Here is a 20,469-nt window from a genome sequence, read left to right as displayed (position 1 = left end):
AGGCATCTCCTATCTAAACACAAAGATTAATCCAGTGTAATTGGCCTGTTATGTTGGACATTGTCTTCTGTGTTGGCATCGATATGTTCTTGTCTTGTCCTTACTCTCATGGTGGGTAGAGTAAATAGTTCCGTGATTTGGGTGTTCATGGTAGGTCGCTCTATTCTTATGTGAATTGCCTCAAGAATTTGTAATCTTCTTGAATCTTGGGTTTTGTCTATTATGCAAGTATTCTTGTTCAACATTTCTCTTGTTAGAGTAATGTCATGGGCTTGTCTCATGTGATTCCTAGGGGCACCAGATTGAAGATGGCATGTCAAACGCCTCGTCAGCTTGGTCGACGTCATACCTATGTTCTTACATTGAAGGTTACATCCTTCGTGGGGGCAAGTGTACATGTATACAACGCTTGACTGCTGTAGAGGGTTCTCCGTCGGCTTCGGGCTGTTTTTGATAAGGAGTTCGGAAGTCTTCTTGGTTTTGTAGAATATTATCAGGTTTATGTTTTGGTTAGGAGTAGTGCTTTTTACTCCTTTACAGATTATTTCTTTCATTATTCTTTCCTCTTTTATATGTTCACTGTGCATGGTTGATTTGTAATATAATTTTATTGGGGGTGTTGTGGTTTCTGTTCTAGGTTCTGAATTATACCAACGGTCCAAGTGTCTTCTTATAGCAGCGTTTATTTCCGCGTTGCTATATCCGATGTTCACCAATACCTGAGTTACTCTTTCAAACTCTCTACTCACGTTGCTCCATTCAGAGCAGTGGGTAAGCGCTCGACGAATATAAGCATTGAGAACACTGGCTTTGTATCTTTGGGGGCACTCACTTCTACCGTTCAGGCATAATCCTATGTTGGTGGGCTTGGTATATACGTTGGTGCTTAAAGAGGTTCCTGTTTTTGTTATTTTGTTATCTTCAATCTGGTGCCCCTAGGAATCACATGAGACAAGCCCATGACATTACTCTAACAAGAGAAATGTTGAACACGAATACTTGCATAATAGACAAAACCCAAGATTCAAGAAGATTACAAATTCTTGAGGCAATTCACATAAGAATAGAGCGACCTACCATGAACACCCAAATCACGGAACTATTTACTCTACCCACCATGAGAGTAAGGACAAGACAAGAACATATCGATGCCAACACAGAAGACAATGTCCAACATAACAGGCCAATTACACTGGATTAATCTTTGTGTTTAGATAGGAGATGCCTCGTATGGGCCAATAAGCCTTCTGCAGCCCCTATGTTTATCCCTTATGTATCCCCCCATGTTTTTCACCTTCATTGTATTATCACCTGACCTAATGCGGGTATAAAATCTACTAGTATTGTAAGATCTGTTCACTTGAGAATGAACCATGGAGGTTCGAAACGTCGTGCAAATTATACAAATAAGTGTAATACACTCTATAGTAAATCACTTCTTTTCTTCACCTTAAAAGTACGAAAATGAGTTTTGGAGAACTCCTATTCCAATTAAGTCCTGATGCTAAGAAAATAGTTAGAGGGATAGAAGCCCTAAACCAGAAAAAAATAAATACAGAATATGCGGTCATATTCAATGAAACATGTTTGAAAGAAAACCTGCTGCCAGTATACACCAATATATATATATGTCGTACCTAGTAGCCAGAACGCACTTCTCAGCCTACTATTCAAGGCCCGATTTGCCTAATAAGCCAAGTTTTTCTGAATTAATTGTTTTTCGACTACCTAACCTAACCTAACCTAACTTTTTAGGCAACCTAACCGAACCTAACCTATAAAGATAGGTTAGGAAAGGTTAGGTAGGGTTGGTTAGGTTCGGTCATATATCTACGTTAATTTTAACTCCAATAAAAAAAAATTGACTACATACATAATGAAATGGGTAGCTTTATCATTTCATAAGAAAAAAAATAGAGAAAATATATTAATTCAGGAAAACTTGGCTTATTAGGCAAATCGGGCCTTGCATAGTAGGCTGAGAAGTGCGTTCTGGCTATTAGGTACGACATATATATATATATATATATATATATATATATATATATATATATATATATATATATATATATATATATATATATATATATATATATATACACACACATGTCGTACCTAGTAGCCAGAATGCACTTCTCGGCCTACTATGCAAGGCCCGATTTGCCTAATAGGCCGAGTGATTTTTTCTATTTATAATAAATTGTTTCCAATTGACTGATTTTACTTATAGTTGTTTTATTATATTAAGAACATATATTATTGAATTAGTTATGTTAGTTTAGGTTAGGTTAAGATAGGTTAGGTTAGGTTAGGTGGGGTTGGTTAGGTTCGGTCATATATCTCCGTTAGTTTTAAAAAACTCAAATTGAAAAAAAATGAACTCATACATAATGAAATGGATAGCTTTATCATTTCATAAGAAAAAATAATAAAAAAATATATAAATTCAGGAAAACTTGGCTTATTAGGCAAATCGGGCCTTGCATAGTAGGCCGAGAAGTGCATTCTAGCTACTAGGTACGACATATATATATATATATATACTCGCAGACGTCCAGCCGTCTGCTATCGCTGTATCTATCGATGATTTCTGTGTTGTTTGCTAGGATTTCTCTGGTGATGGTTTGTTTGTGGGAAGAGATTATATGTTCCTTAATGGAGCCCTGTTGCTTATGCATTAGCAACAACGCTCCATTAAGGAATATATAATCTATATATATATAAATATATATATATATATATATATATATATATATATATATATATATATATATATATATATATATATATATATATATATATATATTATTAAATATGACCGAAAAAGTAAGATTAATAATTCTAACACGAATTTTCTCAATCTTTCGTACATTTCTTTTCACTGTTGGAGGTAATTCAAAAATCAATTCTCCAAAATTCATTTTTATTTCTAGTCTGACGCGACACTTGAGCGCGTTTCGTAAAACTTATTACATTTTCAAAGACTTTACACATACACAACTGAATAGAACTTGCATATCTCCAATTTGTTTATATCTACATTTGAGTGAGGTGGATGGGGTGAGGTGGTATTTAATAGGGTATTAATTTCATCAACACAAGACAGAACATGAAACAATGGGTATTGAAATGGAAGTGATTGTAGAAAGCCTATTGGTCCATATTTCTTGATGCTTCTATATTGGAGCGGAGTCTTGAGGTGGGTAGAATATAGTTGTGCATTAATTGGCTGTTGATTGCTGGTGTTGACTTCTTAATGTGCAGTGCCTCGCAAACGTCAAGCCGTCTGCTATCGCTGTATCTATCGATGATTTCTGTGTTTTTACTACGATTTCTCTGACGATGGTTTGGTTGTGGGAAGAGATTATATGTTCCTTAATGGAGCCCTGTTGCTTATGCATCGTTAAACGCCTAGAAAGAGATGTTGTTGTCTTGCCTATATACTGGGTTTTTTGGAGCTTACAGTCCCCAAGTGGGCATTTGAAGGCATATACGACGTTGGTCTCTTTTAAAGCGTTCTGCTTTGTGTCTGGAGAGTTTCTCATGAGTAGGCTGGCCGTTTTTCTGGTTTTATAGTAAATCGTCAGTTGTATCCTCTGATTTTTGTCTGTAGGGATAACGTTTCTATTAACAATATCTTTCAGGACCCTTTCCTCCGTTTTATGAGCTGTGGAAAAGAAGTTCCTGTAAAATAGTCTAACAGGGGGTATAGGTGTTGTGTTAGTTGTCTCTTCAGAGGTTGCATGGCGTTTCACTTTCCTTCTTATGATGTCTTCGACGAAACCATTGGAGAAGCCGTTGTTGACTAGGACCTGCCTTACCCTACAGAGTTCTTCGTCGACTTGCTTCCATTCTGAGTTGTGGCTGAGATCACGGTCGACATATGCGTTAACAACACTCCTCTTGTACCTGTCTGGGCACTTCGTCGACTTGCTTCCATAACAAAACAAGAGGAGTGTTGTTAACGCATATGTCGCCCGTGCTCTCTCTCTCTATATATATATGCAAAATCTAAATATAAAAAATCTATATAAAAAAAATGGAAATCACACATAATGCAATAGAGGGAATGTTTAGGTCCCGTTGAATACAGTTTCTGTGTGGTTTTCTCCTACCACCCTCTTCCTTTTGTGTTTTGTTGTCTTTTATTAGATATTTAAAGGTTACAATATGTACATTAGTTAATACAATTAGCGCTTAAAGGTCATGGATCTCTTGTGAAACACATGGGTATTAATAGTTGTTTTATTATGTAAAATAAATATAAAAGGCCCAAGGGCCATGTAGGAACAAGAATGCAAGGCCGGCAGAAGCTGCCATAAGTCTGGGAAGACAGAAGATTCTTTTGCTTTGAAGAAATTAGAAGACCCTGCTTCTCCATCCTCCTGTTTCCAAGATGGCGGCCACACCCTGCTTGCCCTGGACAATCACCACATGGAGAAGGACTGTGTGTTTACTGTGAAGGGAAGGTCAACAAATGCAGTGCCAGCATGAGTCAGTCTTGAAAGGTAAACGGTGATGGCACCCTCCCAGTAACACAAAAGCCAAGCAGGCCCAGTGAGGAAGACCTGTTGAAGGGAAAGAAGGAGAACTTGTAGTCATACATTTTTATTATATAAGATTCCTAAATATTAGATTGATATAAATTTGTGAGAGTATTCTGAGCATTTTGAATCATCTTGAGTCTTCTCCTCCCTCAGCAAATAAACTGTCAAAAGATTAAACAACCCCTGGCTCACAAGTAGCATACCCATCAATGCTTACCAATATAATACAAAGAGCCAAAGCTTCCTTTTATGAGAATAGATTTAAAGAAGCAAAACGAAATATGAACATTACATGGAAAGTCATCTCTAACATCCTAGGGTCTAAACAACACTCACATACCAAGCAGATAAAACTCTCCAAAGATGGTTACACACTTGCAACAGACTTAGATATTGCAACTAATTTCAATAGCTTCTTTTCATCAATTGGTGCAAACCTTGCCAGAAAAATTCCAGAGACCCAGACACAATATACTACATATCTCACAGGTAGCTAACTCTCTATTCCTTTTACCAGTCAGCCCGACAGACATTATATCCATAATTCAATTACTTAAAACCAAAACTTGGAACATTAATAAAATACCATCTATGATATATAAGAGTGCTGCCCCTGTTCTTGCAACACCCATTCCTCTGCTATTCAACAAATCTCTAGTGTCCTACTTTTCCTGATATCCTTAAAAAAGCAAGATTGGTGCCAGTTAATAAAGGAGGCGAGACAACTGACAATTACAGAATAATATCACATCTACCTATACTTTCAAAAATTGTTTTTTTTTTTAAACAGCTCTATTCCTACTTCGTAAAATCTATATACTAAGTCCCTGCCAGTTTGGCTTTTGTTTCCAAATGAGTATCAATGATGCCATCATTAGACTGTTTGATATAATCTACACTGCCCTTGACAAAAATGAGTTCTCAATTGGCCTCTTCATTGACTTGAGAAAAGCCTTTGATACTATAAACCATAATTACCTCTTATTTAAACTTCACCACTATGGTATTCAAGGCCTTGCTTTGGACTATATTCGTTCCTATCTAAGTGACAGGAACTAATATGTACTCATCAATAGCATAACTCCAACTTTTGGACAAAAGTCCAACTTTTGCCTTATTCAAAAATAAAACCAAAAAGTACCTATTTCATCTTCATAGTTTTCTACCTAGTACTTTATGTTCACACTGTATCTAGTGCTACCTAATCCCCCAACATTTGTACCTAAGCCATATTACTTTACCACTGTAATCTTAGATATCATCTGATATCATGGTTGTTGTATTGAGTGCATATTCTACTGCATTATTCCTTGAGATTTTTCCTTGAAACGATCCTCATATTATGCTTCAGTGAACCAACTATAACCCTGAAATGTTATCCTCATGTACCTAGTAATCCTTGTTTCATTATTGTGTATTGTTATTATTGCGTATTGTTATTATTGTGTATTGTTATTAATAAAAATATTAAAAAATTATCCATTAATAAAAAACATGACCTTGAGAAGAAGTATAGGTTAGGAACCGTCTCCAAAGAATTCTCTAAGAATTACTCGTTATTGCTATCTAAAATAATTAGTCGAGCCAAAACTAAATACTACGAAGATAAATTTACCCAAATAAAGAGCAACATTAAAAAAACTTGGAGCACAATTTCACAAATATTGGGATCAAAGAAGATTTTAAATAACAAACCAACAGTCATGTCCAATAACGATGGTCAGCTTTCAGCCTCTGATTCTGCTATTGAGTTCAATAGGTTCTTCTCTTCCATTGGGTCATCCCTTGCAAATGATATTCCATCTTCCAGTACTGATGTTAAGGACTATCTTACAGGTAACTATCCACAGCCTCTGTACCTAAAGCCTACAAATTCCACTGACGTTAATGAGATAATCCTTTCCCTTAAAACCAAGTCTAGTGCCCTTGAGGAGATACCAACTTTAATTTACAAAAAAGCCTCCAGATTTTTAGCCTCTGGTATTGCATTGCTCTTCAACAAGTCACTTGAACTCCAAATCTTTCCAGATATTCTAAAAAAAGCGAGAGTAACCCCTGTCCACAAATGTGGTGATCTCACAGATGTTAACAACTACAGACCTATATCAATCCTGCCTAACTTGTCAAAAATATTTGAAAAACTAATCTACAAGCAGATTTACTCTTATCTAGCCAAACACAATATACTTAGCTCTTGTCAATATGGCTTCAGACCCAAAAAAGCACTAACGATGCACTTATTAGTATGATTAACTTGATTCATGCAGCTCTTGATAAAAATGAGTTCCCTGTTGGGCTATTTGTGGACCTGCGTAAGGCTTTTAACACTGTCAACCACCAACACCTTCTTCTTAAATTACATCATTATGGAGTCAGAGGACGCTCCCTGCAATACCTCAAATCTTACCTTACTGACAGGCTCCAGTATGTTTCTGTGAATAATTCAATTTCTCCCACCCCTACCCATCAACATCGGTGTTCCTCAGGGCAGCATACTTGGACCTCTCCTGTTTCTCATCTACATTAATGACCTTCCAAATCCCTCCCAACACCTCAAACCAATTCTATTTGCTGATGACACAACCTTCATTTACTCCAGTCCTGACCCCCTTACTGTAAATGCCACAGTAAATATTGAGCTAAATAAAGTCCATCTTTGACTAACTGCCAACAAACTCACCCTTAACATTGAAAAAAAATTCTATATTCTGTTTGGCAATAAATCCTCTAATCAAATAAATCTCAGAATAAACAATACCCAAATTTGTAACAAAATAGATGGCAAATTCCTAGGCGTTCTCATTGACCACAAGCTGAATTTCCAGGGACACATTCTAAATATATCAAAAAAAGTTTCAAAAACTGTTGCCATTCTTTCTAAGATCAGATATTAAGTTCCCCGCCCTGCCCTGGTGACGCTCTATTACTCCCTCATCTATCCATATCTCAACTATGGTATTTGTGCTTGGGGTTCTACTACCCAAAATCATTTACGTCCTCTAATTACTCAACACAAAGCTGCTATTACGATAATATCCAACTCTGGCCCCAGACATCACTCGGTACCCCTACTCAAATCTCTGAATATGTTAGATATTAAGTCACTGCACATTCTCTCATATGTATTATACATATATAAAACGCTGAACTGTAATGCCAATCCTGACCTCAAAAGCTTCATTGAAGGTTGCAACAGAACCCATGAGCACCACACCAGAAACAAATACAGTTTTGATATTCCAAGAGTACGACTTAATCAAACTAGAAATGCTCTACAAATCAAGGGACTCAGAATGTGGAATGACCTTCCCAATCATGTTAAAGACTGTATCTCTCTCAACCAGATTAAGATAAAAGCGAAGCACTACCTAATAAATTCCCTGTAACTACCTTACCCCTATATTGTCAACCCATGTCTGTTTTTTTAAACAACGCTGTTTGTCGACCTAATTGTATTTGTGCTGCTTTTTCAATCATGTTACCCCCCTTTTTTATCTTTATTTTAATTTGTTCTCAACACATTCTATACTTTAAACTCAACTTGTATTAAGTTATAGTCTTTAATGTTTTTCCTGCCCGAAACGCTTTGCGTAATAGTGGCTTTAGGCATTGTATGTACTAGCCCTATCTATAAATCTAGAAATTTTTGTAAAATCTGTTGTGTGTATGTACCTTACCTGAATAAACATTTATTTATTAATTATTTATTATTGTGTATTGTTATTATTCTAATCTGCTTTTGTGTCAAATTTCTTCAATGTACCTGTAAACATTTTTTTATCAATTTTACTGTTAATTTATGTAAAAAATTTCTGTTAGTTTAAGGACTTGCCCGAAACGCTATGCTTACTAGTGGCTTTACAAGAATGTAAATTCAATTTAATTTCTGTATTCTCTGTTAACCCCCAATGTACCTTCTTGTATATAAATAAATATAAATAGCCTCCCCCTACTCTACCATTGACAGTAGGGGGTGCCACAGGGCAGCATCTTGGGACCTCTCCTATTTCTTATACATTATATATATATATATATATATATATATATATATATATATATATATATATATATATATATATATATATATATATATATATGTCGTACTTAGTAGCCATAACTCACTTCTCAGCCTACTATGCAAGGCCCGATTTACCTAATAAGCCTAGTTTTCATGAATTAATGTTTTTTCGACAACCTAACCTTCCTAACCTAACGTTTTCGGCTACCTAACCTAACCTAACCTATCTTTATAGGTTAGGTTAGGTTAGGTAGGGTTGGTTAGGTTCGGTCATATATCTACGTTAATTTTAACTACAATAAAAAAAAATTGACCTCATACATAATGAAATTGGTAGCTTTATCATTTCATAAGAAAAAAATTAGAGAAAATATATTAATTCAGTAAAACTTGGCTTATTAGGCAAATCGGGCCTCGCATAGTAGGCTGAGAAGTGAGTTCTGGCTACTAGGTACGACATATATATATATATATATATATATATATATATATATATATATATATATATATATATATATATATGTCGTACCTAGTAGCCAGAACGTACTTCTCTGCCTACTATGCAAGGCCCGATTTGCCTAATAAGCCAAGTTTCATGAATTAATTGTTTTTCAACTACCTAACCTACCTAACCTAACCTAACCTAACCTTTTCAGCTACCTAACCTAACCTAATCTATAAAGATAGGTTAGGTTAGGTTAGGTAGGGTTGGTTAGGTTCGGTCATATATCTACGTTAATTTTAACTCCAATAAAAAAATATTGACCATACATAATGAAATGGGTAGCTTTATTATTTCATAAGAAAAAAAATTGAGAATATATTTTAATTCAGGAAAACATGGCTTATTAGGCAAATCGGGCCGTGCATAGTAGGTCGAGAAGTGCGTTCTGGCTACTAGGTACGACATTATATATATATATATATATATATGTCGTACCTAGTAGCCAGAACTCACTTCTCAGCCTACTATGCAAGGCCCAATTTGCCTAATAAGCCAAGTTTTCCTGAATTAATATATTTTGTCTAATTTTTTTCTTACGAAATGATAAAGCTACCCTTTTCTCTATGTATGAGGTCAATTTTTTTTTTATTGGAGTTAAAATTAACGTAGATATATGACCGAACCTAACCAACCCTACCTAACCTAACCTAACCTATATTTATAGGTAAGGCTAGGTTAGGTAGCCAAAAAAAGCTAGGTTAGGTTAGGTAGACGAAAAAACATTAATTCATGAAAACTTGGCTTATTAGGCAAATTGGGCCTTGCATAGTAGGCTGAGAAGTGAGTTCTGGCTACTAGGTACGACATATATATATATATATATATATATATATATATATATATATATATATATATATATATGTCGTACCTAGTAGCCAGAACTCACTTCTCAGCCTACTATGCGAGGCCCGATTTGCCTAATAAGCCAAGTGTTACTGAATTAATATATTTTCTCTAATTTTTTTCTTATGAAATGATAAAGCTACCTATTTCATTAAGTATGAGGTCAATTTTTTTTTATTGGAGTTAAAATTAACGTAGATATATGACCGAACCTAACCAACCCTACCTAACCTAACCTAACCTAACCTATCTTTATAGGTTAGGTTAGGTTAGGTAGCCGAAAACGTTAGGTTAGGTTAGGTTAGGTAGGTTAGGTTGTCGAAAAAACATTAATTCATGAAAACTAGGCTTATTAGGCAAATCGGGCCATGCATAGTAGGCTGAGAAGTGAGTTCTGGCTACTAGGTACGACATATATATATATATATATATGTCGTACCAAATAGCCAGAACGCACTTCTCAGTCTACTATGCAAGGCCCGATTTGCCTATTAAGCCAAGTTTTCCTGAATTGATGTATTTTTTCTAATTTTTTTCTTATGAAATGATAAAGCTACCCATTTCATTATGTATGAGGTCAATTTTTTTTTATTGGAGTTAAAACTAACGTAGATATATGACCGAACCTAACCAACCCTACCTAACCTATCCTAACCTATCTCTATCGGTTAGGTTACGTTAGGTAGCAGAAAAAGTTAGGTTAGGTTAGGTTAGGTAGGTTAGGTAGTCGAAAAAACATTAATTCATGAAAACTTGGCTTATTAGGCAAATTGGGCAATGCATAGTAGGCAGAGAAGTGCGTTCTGGCTACTAGGTACGACATATATATATATTGATATATATATATATATATATATATATATATATATATATATATATATATATATATATATATATATATATATATTTATATATATATATATATATCAATATATATATATGTCGTACCTAGTAGCCAGAACGCACTTCTCTGCCTACTATGCAAGGCCCGATTTGCCTATTAAGCCAAGTTTTCATGAATTAATTGTTTTTCGACTACCTAACCTACCTAACCTAACCTAACCTAACTTTTTCGGCTACCTAACCTAACCTAACCTATAAAGATAGGTTAGGTTAGGTTAGGTAGGGTTGGTTAGGTTCGGTCATATATCTACGTTAATTTTAACTCCAATAAAAAAAAATTGACCTCATACATAACGAAATGGGTAGCTTTATCACTTCATAAGAAAAAAATTAGAGAAAATATATTAATTCAGGAAAACTTGGCTTATTAGGCAAATTTGGCCTTGCATAGTAGGCTGAGAAGTGCGTTCTGGCTACTAGGTACGACATATATATATATATATATATATATATATATATATATATATATATATATATATATATATATATATATATATATATATTTATATTAGTATATTTTGGTAGCAGTCTTTCCTGTAGACATATTTTATTAAATATGACCGAAAAAGTAAGATTAATAATTCTAACACGAACTTTCTCGATATTTCGTACGTTTCTTTTCACTGTTGGTGGTAATTCAAAAATCAATTCTCCAAAATTCATTTTTATTTCTAGTCTGACGCGACACTTGGGCGCGTTTCGTAAAACTTATTACATTTTCAAAGACTTTAGTTTACACATACACAACTGAATAGAACTTACACATCTTCGATTTGTTTATATCTACATTTGAGTGAGGTGGATGGGATGAGGTGGTATTAATAGGGTATTAAATTCCTAAACACAAGACAGAACACGAAATAATGGGTATTGAATGGAAGTGATTGTAGAAAGCCTATTGGTCCATATTTCTTGATGCTTCTATATTGGAGCGGAGTCTTGAGGTGGGTAGAATATAGTTGTGCATTAATTGGCTGTTGATTGCTGGTGTTGACTTCTTGATGTGTAGTGCCTCGCAGACGTCAAGCCGCCTGCTATCGCTGTATCTATCGATGATTTCTGTGTTGTTTACTAGGATTTCTCTGGCAATGGTTTGGTTGTGGGAAGAGATTATATGTTCCTTAATGGAGCCCTGTTGCTTATGCATCGTTAAACGCCTAGAAAGAGATGTTGTTGTCTTGCCTATATACTGGTTTTTTTGGAGCTTACAGTCCCCAAGAGGGCATTTGAAGGCATAGACGACGTTGGTCTCTTTTAAAGCGTTCTGCTTTGTGTCTGGAGAGTTTCTCATGAGTAGGCTGGCCGTATTTCTGGTTTTATAGTAAATCGTCAGTTGTATCCTCTGATTTTTGTCTGTAGCGATAACGTTCCTATTAACAATATCTTTCAGGACCCTTTCCTCCGTTTTATGAGCTGTGGAAGAGAAGTTCCTGTAAAATAGTCTAATAGGGGGTATAGGTGTTGTGTTAGTTGTCTCTTCAGAGGTTGCATGGCGTTTCACTTTCCTACTTATGATGTCTTCGACGAAACCATTGGAGAAGCCAATGTGTAAACTAAAGTCTTTGAAAATGTAAGTGTCGCGTCACACTAGAAATAAAAATAAATTTTGGAGAATTGATTTTTGAATTACCACCAACAGTGAAAAGAAACGTACGAAAGATCGAGAAAATTCGTGTTAGAATTATTAATCTTACTTTTTCGGTCATATATATATATATATATATATATATATATATATATATATATATATATATATATATATATATATATATATATATATTGGTGTATACTGGCAGCAGGTTTTCTTTCAAACATGTTTCATTGAATATGACCGCATATTCTGTATTTATTATTTTCTGGTTTAGGGCTTCTATCCCTCTAACTATTTTCTTAGCATCAGGGCTTAATTGGAATAGGAGTTCTCCAAAACTCATTTTCGTACTTTTAAGGTGAAGAAAAGAAGTGATTTACTATAGAGTGTATTACACTTATTTGTATAATTTGCACGACGTTTCGAACCTCCATGGTTCATTCTCAAGTGAACAATCTTACAATACTAGTTGATTTTATACCCGCATTAGGTCAGGTGATAATACAATGAAGGTGAAAAACATGGGGGGATACATAAGGGATAAACATAGGGGCTGCAGAAGGCTAATTGGCCCATACGAGGCATCTCCTATCTAAACACAAAGATTAATCCAGTGTAATTGGCCTGTTATGTTGGACATTGTCTTCTGTGTTGGCATCGATATGTTCTTGTCTTGTTCTTACTCTCATGGTGGGTAGAGTAAATAGTTCCGTGATTTGGGTGTTCATGGTAGGTCGCTCTATTCTTATGTGAATTGCCTCAAGAATTTGTAATCTTCTTGAATCTTGGGTTTTATCTATTATGCAAGTATTCTTGTTCAACATTTCTCTTGTTAGAGTAATGTCATGGGCTTGTCTCATGTGATTCCTAGGGGCACCAGATTGAAGATGGCATGTCAAACGCCTCGTCAGCTTGGTCGACGTCATACCTATGTACTTACATTGAAGGTTACATCCTTCGTGGGGGCAAGTGTACATGTATACAACGCTTGACTGCTGTAGAGGGTTCTCCGTCGGCTTCGGGCTGTTTTTGATAAGGAGTTCGGAAGTCTTCTTGGTTTTGTAGAATATTATCAGGTTTATGTTTTGGTTAGGAGTAGTGCTTTTTACTCCTTTACGGATTATTTCTTTCATTATTCTTTCCTCTTTTATATGTTCACTGTGCATGGTTGATTTGTAATATAATTTTATTGGGGGTGTTGTGGTTTCTGTTCTAGGTTCTTGAATTATACCAACGGTCCAAGTGTCTTCTTATAGCAGCGTTTATTTCCGCGTTGCTATATCCGTTGTTCACCAATACCTGAGTTACTCTTTCAAACTCTCTACTCATGTTGCTCCATTCAGAGCAGTGGGTAAGCGCTCGACGAATACAAGCATTGAGAACACTGGCTTTGTATCTTTGGGGGCACTCACTTCTACCGTTCAGGCATAATCCTATGTTGGTGGGCTTGGTATATACGTTGGTGCTTAAAGAGGTTCCTGTTTTTGTTATTAGTACATCCAAGAATGGCAGACTGTTATTTTCACTATTTTCATGTGTAAATCGGAGTACTGACTCTCTCTCTAGGTGTCTTTTTAGGTCAATTAGTTCATCTGAGTCTTTTACTATTACGAATATGTCATCTACATAACGGCAGTATACAGTTGGTTTTTGTCTGCTACTGAAGACCCTATCTTCGATGGTTCCCATATAAAAATTAGCAAATAAAACTCCTAAGGGGGAGCCCATTGCTACTCCGTCTATATGTAAATACATGTCTCCTTGTGGACTGATGAAAGGGGCTTCCTTTGTACATGCTTCGAGAAGACTTTTCAAGTGTGGCTCAGGTATGTCTAATTTGGGGGTGCTCTCGTCTCTGTATACTCTGTCCAGTATCATTCCTATGGTTGTGTCGACTGGGACGTTGGTAAAAAGGGATTCAACGTCCAGGGAAGCGATGATTCCATCGGGCTGGGTAGATTTGATCAATTCTAGGAAATCTGCTGATGATTGTAGACTAAACTTACTTGGAGTGTATGGAGTTAGGAGTTCATTGAGTTTTTTTGCCAGGTGATAAGTTGGGGTTGGTATTTGGCTGATTATAGGGCGTAGTGGGTTACCTGGTTTATGCGTCTTAACATTGCCGTAGGCATATCCTAAGCCATAGTCGCCTTGAAGTTTATTGAAATGCACACTACCTTTCTTTGCGTTGATTGCTGTAATTGTTTTGTTTACTTTCCGCTTAAGGTCTTCTACGGGGTTCCTCGTGATTCGTTGAAATTTGGAGTCGTCACTTAGGATGTCGCTAATTTTGTTCATGTATTCATGGGTAGGAATCAATACATATGCTGCTGTTTTGTCGGCTTTTCTTATTGTTACGTCTTTCAGATTTTTTAGTTGTTTCGCTGCTTCTTTGAGTCGTGGGGTTAAGATTGTAGATGAATATGTTCCTCGTTTTTTCCCTGCTTCTGCAAGTAGTTCAGCTTGAAGTGTGTCCGTGGTGATGACTTTTTTGTTGTCTTCTAGCTTATGGATATCGTCCAGAAGCATTTCGATTTCCAGGCGTTTTTGATGCATCTTTGGTTTAGATAAGAATTGACAATTTAGACCAAGATTTAAGAGGTCTCGTTGGTCCTGGGTAAGATCATAAGAAGTCAGGTTAAAGTAGCCATCTTTAGGACGAGGGATTTTTAGCTGTCCACCGTTTAGGGATGTTAACTTAAGGAGTGTCTTTGTTTCTACAAGAGTTTTATGTTGTTGTTTCAGGTTAAATAGTTCACTGTTGATGGTTTGCTTGAGTTGGATAGGGATGTCGTACTGGGTCCATTTGTTTAACAGATGCTCCGCCTGCTCTATAAAGGTTTGGAGGGCTTCCTTCTTCTTGTTTAGTTGATGCCGAATGAGCTCTTGCCTATACTTATAGGTAAACTCTGTATTGCGGACTGCTGGGTCATGTGGGTTTATATTGGTGTATACTGGCAGCAGGTTTTCTTTCAAACATGTTTCATTGAATATATATATATATATATATATATATATATATATATATATATATATATATATATATATATATATATATATATATATGTGTGTCATATATATATATATGTGTGTCATATATATATATATATATATATATGACACACACTATGCAAGGCCCGATTTGCCTAATAAGCCAAGTTTTCATGAATTAATATATTTTCTCTAATTTTTTTCTTATGAAATGATAAAGCTACCCATTTCATTATGTATGAGGTCAATTTTTTTTTATTTTAGTAAAAATTAACGTAGATATATGACTGAACCTAACCAACCCTGCCTAACCTAACCTAACCTATCTCTATAGGTTAGGTTAGGTTAGGTAGCCGAAAAAGTCAGATTAGGTTAGGTTAGGTAGGATAGGTAGTCGAAAAACAATTAATTCATGAAAACGTGGCTTATTAGTCAAATCGGGCCTTGCATAGTTGGCTGAGAAGTGCGTTCTGGCTACTAGGTACGACATATATATATATATATATATATATATATATATATATATATATATATATATATATATATATATATATATATATATGTCGTACCTAGTAGCCAGAACGCACTTCTCAGCCAAGGTAGGGCTGGTTAGGTTCGGTCATATATCTACGTTAATTTTAACTCCAATAAGAAAAAAATGACCTCATACATTATGAAATGAGTAGCTTTATCATTTCATAATAAAAAAATTAGAGAAAATATATTAATTCAGTAAAACTTGGCTTATTAGGCAAATCGGGTCTTGCATAGTAGGCTGAGAAGTGCGTTCTGGCTACTAGGTACGACATATATATATATATATATATATATATATATATATATATATATATATATATATATATATATATATATAGATAGATACAGCGATAGCAGGCGGCTTGACGTTTGCGAGGCACTACACATCAAGAAGTCAACACCAGCAATCAACAGCCAATTATTGCACAACTATATTCTACCCACCTCAAGACTCCGCTCCAATATAGAAGCATCAAGAAATATGGACCAATAGGCTTTCTACAAACACTTCTATTCAATATCCATTGTTTCGTGTTCTGTCTTGTGTTGATGAAATTAATACCCTATTAATACCCTTGTTCTGTCTTGTGTTGATGAAATTAATACCCTATTAATACCACATTTTGTTCTGTCTTGTGTTAATGCCACATCACCCCTTCCACCTCACTCAAATGTAGATATAAAATCGGAGATACGTAAGTTCTATTCAGTTGTGTATTTGTGAACTAAAGTCTTTGAAAATGTAATAAGTTTTACGAAACGCGCCCGTGTCGCGTCAGACTAGAAATAAAAATGAATTTTGGAGAATTGATTTTTGATTTACCTCCAACAGTGAAGCGTAATGTACGAAAGATTGAGAAAATTCGTGTTAGAATTATTAATCTTACTTTTTCGGTCATATTTAATAATATATGTCTACAGGAAAGACTGCTACCAAAATATACTAATATATATATATATATATATATATATATATATATATATATATATATATATATATATATATATATATATATATATATATATATATGTCGTACCTAGTAGCCAGCCAGAACACAGTCCTCGGCCTACTATGCAAGGCCCGATTTGTTAAATAAGCCAAGTTTTCCAGAATTTACATATTTTTCGATTTTTTTGTAATGAAATGATAAAGCTATCCATTTCATTATGTATGAGTTAAGTTTTTAATATGATTTAAAACTAAAGTAGGTACGTGACCGAACCTAACCAACCCTACCTAACCTAAACTAACATAACTAAGTCAATAATTTATGTTCTTAATATACAGACAATCTTCAGAATAGACAGTACGTTTTAATACTAAATGTAATAAGTACAATCCTGACTATCGGCATAGTACATAAATGCACTTAATCGCCAGCATTCCACCAAAATATTGTGAATATTATTGTTTACCTAAAAAGCTGTATAGAAAACCACGACCTAAACTTACCTTAGTTATGTAGGAGGACAAACATGTAAATAGCATTTATTGCTTATTAATTACAATTAATACCTAACCTATATCTATATGGATATTACAGTTTTATAGAACTAATAAAACAAAACTAAAGTCTTTCAATAAATTATAAAGTATCTCAGGATATTTGCATTTTTTTTTATAAAATCTCTATTGTTTAAAACAACGGAAAAAGAAATTCTTTATATTTAAAACTTGTGTGCATAGAATTGAACACAAAAACTTCAACCTAAAAATTTTGAGTGTATTAACAAGAAATAAGGGGAATATATGGGAAGGTAAATGTAACAGCATAATTAAGTGTAATGATATACTATTTAGACAGTCAGGAATGTACTTATTACATTTAGTTTTAAAGGGTACTGTCTATTCGAAAGAAGGGTTGCACTCACAAGATGAGTATGGGGTGTCCAATAAACTACAACTTGCATGATGAGTATAATATTCATGCTATATATTACAGTAAATAAAATATAACATTTTATCTGTGGCGTACCAAAGGTAAAATGGTAAATTTTAAGGGTTAACTGGAGAAGATCATCACAACAAATGGGGGGACCATCGACAAGCCGCCAGCTTCTTGTCCTCGTCGATGCCACTAATGTAAGTGACCCTCAGGTATATAAATACTTTAATGACAAAAATTTGAAAATATATAGTATGGTTCCGAATGTCTCATGATATAGAACATATTAAGGTTTAAAATCAAATTAATTAGGAGCTCTACTTGTGGCTGACATTCCCCAGCTTGGCGCCTTCTTTTGGTAATTACTTGCTTGTGGCTGACATACAGTATATAATCAGACTATTTCTGCCATAATTCAGCTACACATCAGTCATGCATCATAGTTAGCATATGCATATCTTTACTGCTGTTTTGTGTATTAACGCAAGTAAGTAATTATCAAAGAAGGCACCAAACCGGAAAGGCTATGTAGCACCATCAAATGTGTGGAATAATCAGAGGGCGCTAAATATCACTAAGGATGCCAATACGAGAACAAACGCTTAAGGCGAACGATATCAAAAGTATCCGATTCTTGGTGAATCCTATCGAGGGACAAGTGACCGCGAGGGACGGTCGGAAAGCAAGACACGCTCGTCCTGGAAGTGAAGACATTCAACAAGGATATGCACAACTGTAAGAGGGATAATGCAGTTAGGACAATAAGGAGCAGGGCGGCGCTCCATTAAGTGTCCATGAGACACTTAAGCTCGTCTGGCCAATACGCAACCTCGCCAGAACCGTTTCCCACTCGGTTACGGTGGTAGGAGGAAGGCCACGGGGACACACTACTCTTAAGAGTATGCAGTTTGTTACCAGTATCAGAAGACCAACAACTCTGCCATTGGGCAAGGATGGAGGAATGAATAACTGGGTAAAAGTCAGAATAAAGAATCCCTTTATGGGAGATAGGATAGGTGCGGAGAGCTTCCTGAGCGGCAGCATCCACACGCTCATTGAAAGAGACACCAATATGGCTGGGAACCCAGCAAAACTCAATTGTCTTAAATCTACTGGAGATAAGAAACAGTCAATGTTGAACCTCGACGACCACCAGATTGACTGGATTAATGGCCTTTATGGCTCTGGATTGGACTCCAGAGCCATAAAGGCACTGCGAGAGTCAACTACAACCACAAAGGAGGATTGACAGCGAGAAAGCAGGAGACGAAGAGCATAGAGAATAGCATAAAGTTCTGCAGTGAAGATGCTAGTCTCCGGAAGCAGGCGACACATATAGGTGTGGTCAGGAAAAACAACAGAGTTGCCTATACCATGCACAGATTTAGACCAAATGGTGAAGATGGAAACGGAGTGGGAGTGTGAAGATAAGTGTTCAAGGAAAAGGCGTTTCAGAACTGTAGAAGAGGTAAAAGCGTTAGTGATGTGAGTCAGAGATTTACAATATTTAGGAAGGGGGACCCTCCACAGAGGCATGCACGGAACAACACGAGGAGAAATGTTAGTAATACTAACTGAAAGAGAATGTTGCAGGAGAGACAACCAGACAGAAAGAGGGAGATGGTGAAGGGGAACAGGAACTATAGGACTGGGGAAAAGTCAAAGCACGACACAGGCAAGAGTGAGGGTGTTGTAAGGACCACGCAAGGTAGCGAAGATAGTAGCGGTCTCGGCGGTCCTGGAGAGACAGGAAGCGAGTGTCAACATACAAGCTGAGGGCAGGAGTTGAACGAAAGGCACCAGAGCTGAGGTGCAACCCAGTATGGTGCCAAGGATCAAGACGGCGAAGAGTAGAAGGAGAAGCAGAAGAGTAAACAATGCAACCATAATCGAGATTGAACAGTATGAGAGAGGAATGTAAAGAGAGGAGTGTACTCCTATCCGGTCCCCAAGAAGTATGGGACAAAACCTTAAGTAGGTTAAGGGCCTTAGAGCATTCAACACGGAGGTAAGAGATATGGGGTGACCAAGACAAACGAGTGTCAAAGATTAACCCCAAAAGCTTAGGAAAATCTTTGTACACAAGGGGATGACCATAAAGCGACAAAGAGGGACGGAGAACGACATGCTTCCGAGTAAAAGTCACAGCAAAAGTCTTAGTTGCAGAGAACTTGAAGTCATGATTGGAGCCCAAGACAACACAGCATCAATCGCAAGTTGAAGCCGCCGTTGAAGGATAGGTGAATCATCACTTCGACAGCAGAGGGCAAGATCGTTGATATAGAGAGCGGAGAAGACGCCAGAAGGGAGGGAAGAAGACCATTGAGGGCAACCAGAAAAAGATTAGTACTCAGAACACTACCTTGGGGTACACCTTCGTATTGTCGAAAAGAGGCAGAGAGAGTGGCACCAAGCCTCACTCTAAAGGAACGATGAGAGAGGAAGCTTCGGAGGAAGAGAGGGAGATTACCACGAAGGCCAAAATAACGAAGTTGGGACAGAATATGGTATCTCCAGGTGGTGTCGTAGCCTTTTCCAGGTCAAAAAGGAAAGCTACAATGAAGGTCTTCACAGCAAAAGCAGTGCGAATATGAACGTCCAAGTTCACCAGAACATAAGTCGTGCTGCGGCACTTGTGAAAACCAAAT

The 20,469-nt window shown here is 36.2% G+C and overlaps 1 long non-coding RNA gene across 1 annotated transcript in view; it reads right to left on the bottom strand.

The window, feature by feature from the left end:
* Positions 1-4,231: 4,231 nt before the first annotated feature.
* LOC138361031 (uncharacterized) overlaps positions 4,232-20,469 on the bottom strand; it is a 134,677-nt gene continuing 118,439 nt past the window's right edge. The window contains exon 3 of the long non-coding RNA XR_011226761.1: positions 4,232-4,568. This is a non-coding gene — a long non-coding RNA (uncharacterized lncRNA). The remainder of the gene's footprint in view (positions 4,569-20,469) is intronic.

This window comes from Procambarus clarkii, unplaced genomic scaffold, assembly GCF_040958095.1.
Source record: "Procambarus clarkii isolate CNS0578487 unplaced genomic scaffold, FALCON_Pclarkii_2.0 HiC_scaffold_150, whole genome shotgun sequence".
NCBI lineage: Eukaryota > Metazoa > Arthropoda > Malacostraca > Decapoda > Cambaridae > Procambarus > Procambarus clarkii.
This window is presented reverse-complemented; position numbering and strand designations above follow the sequence as displayed.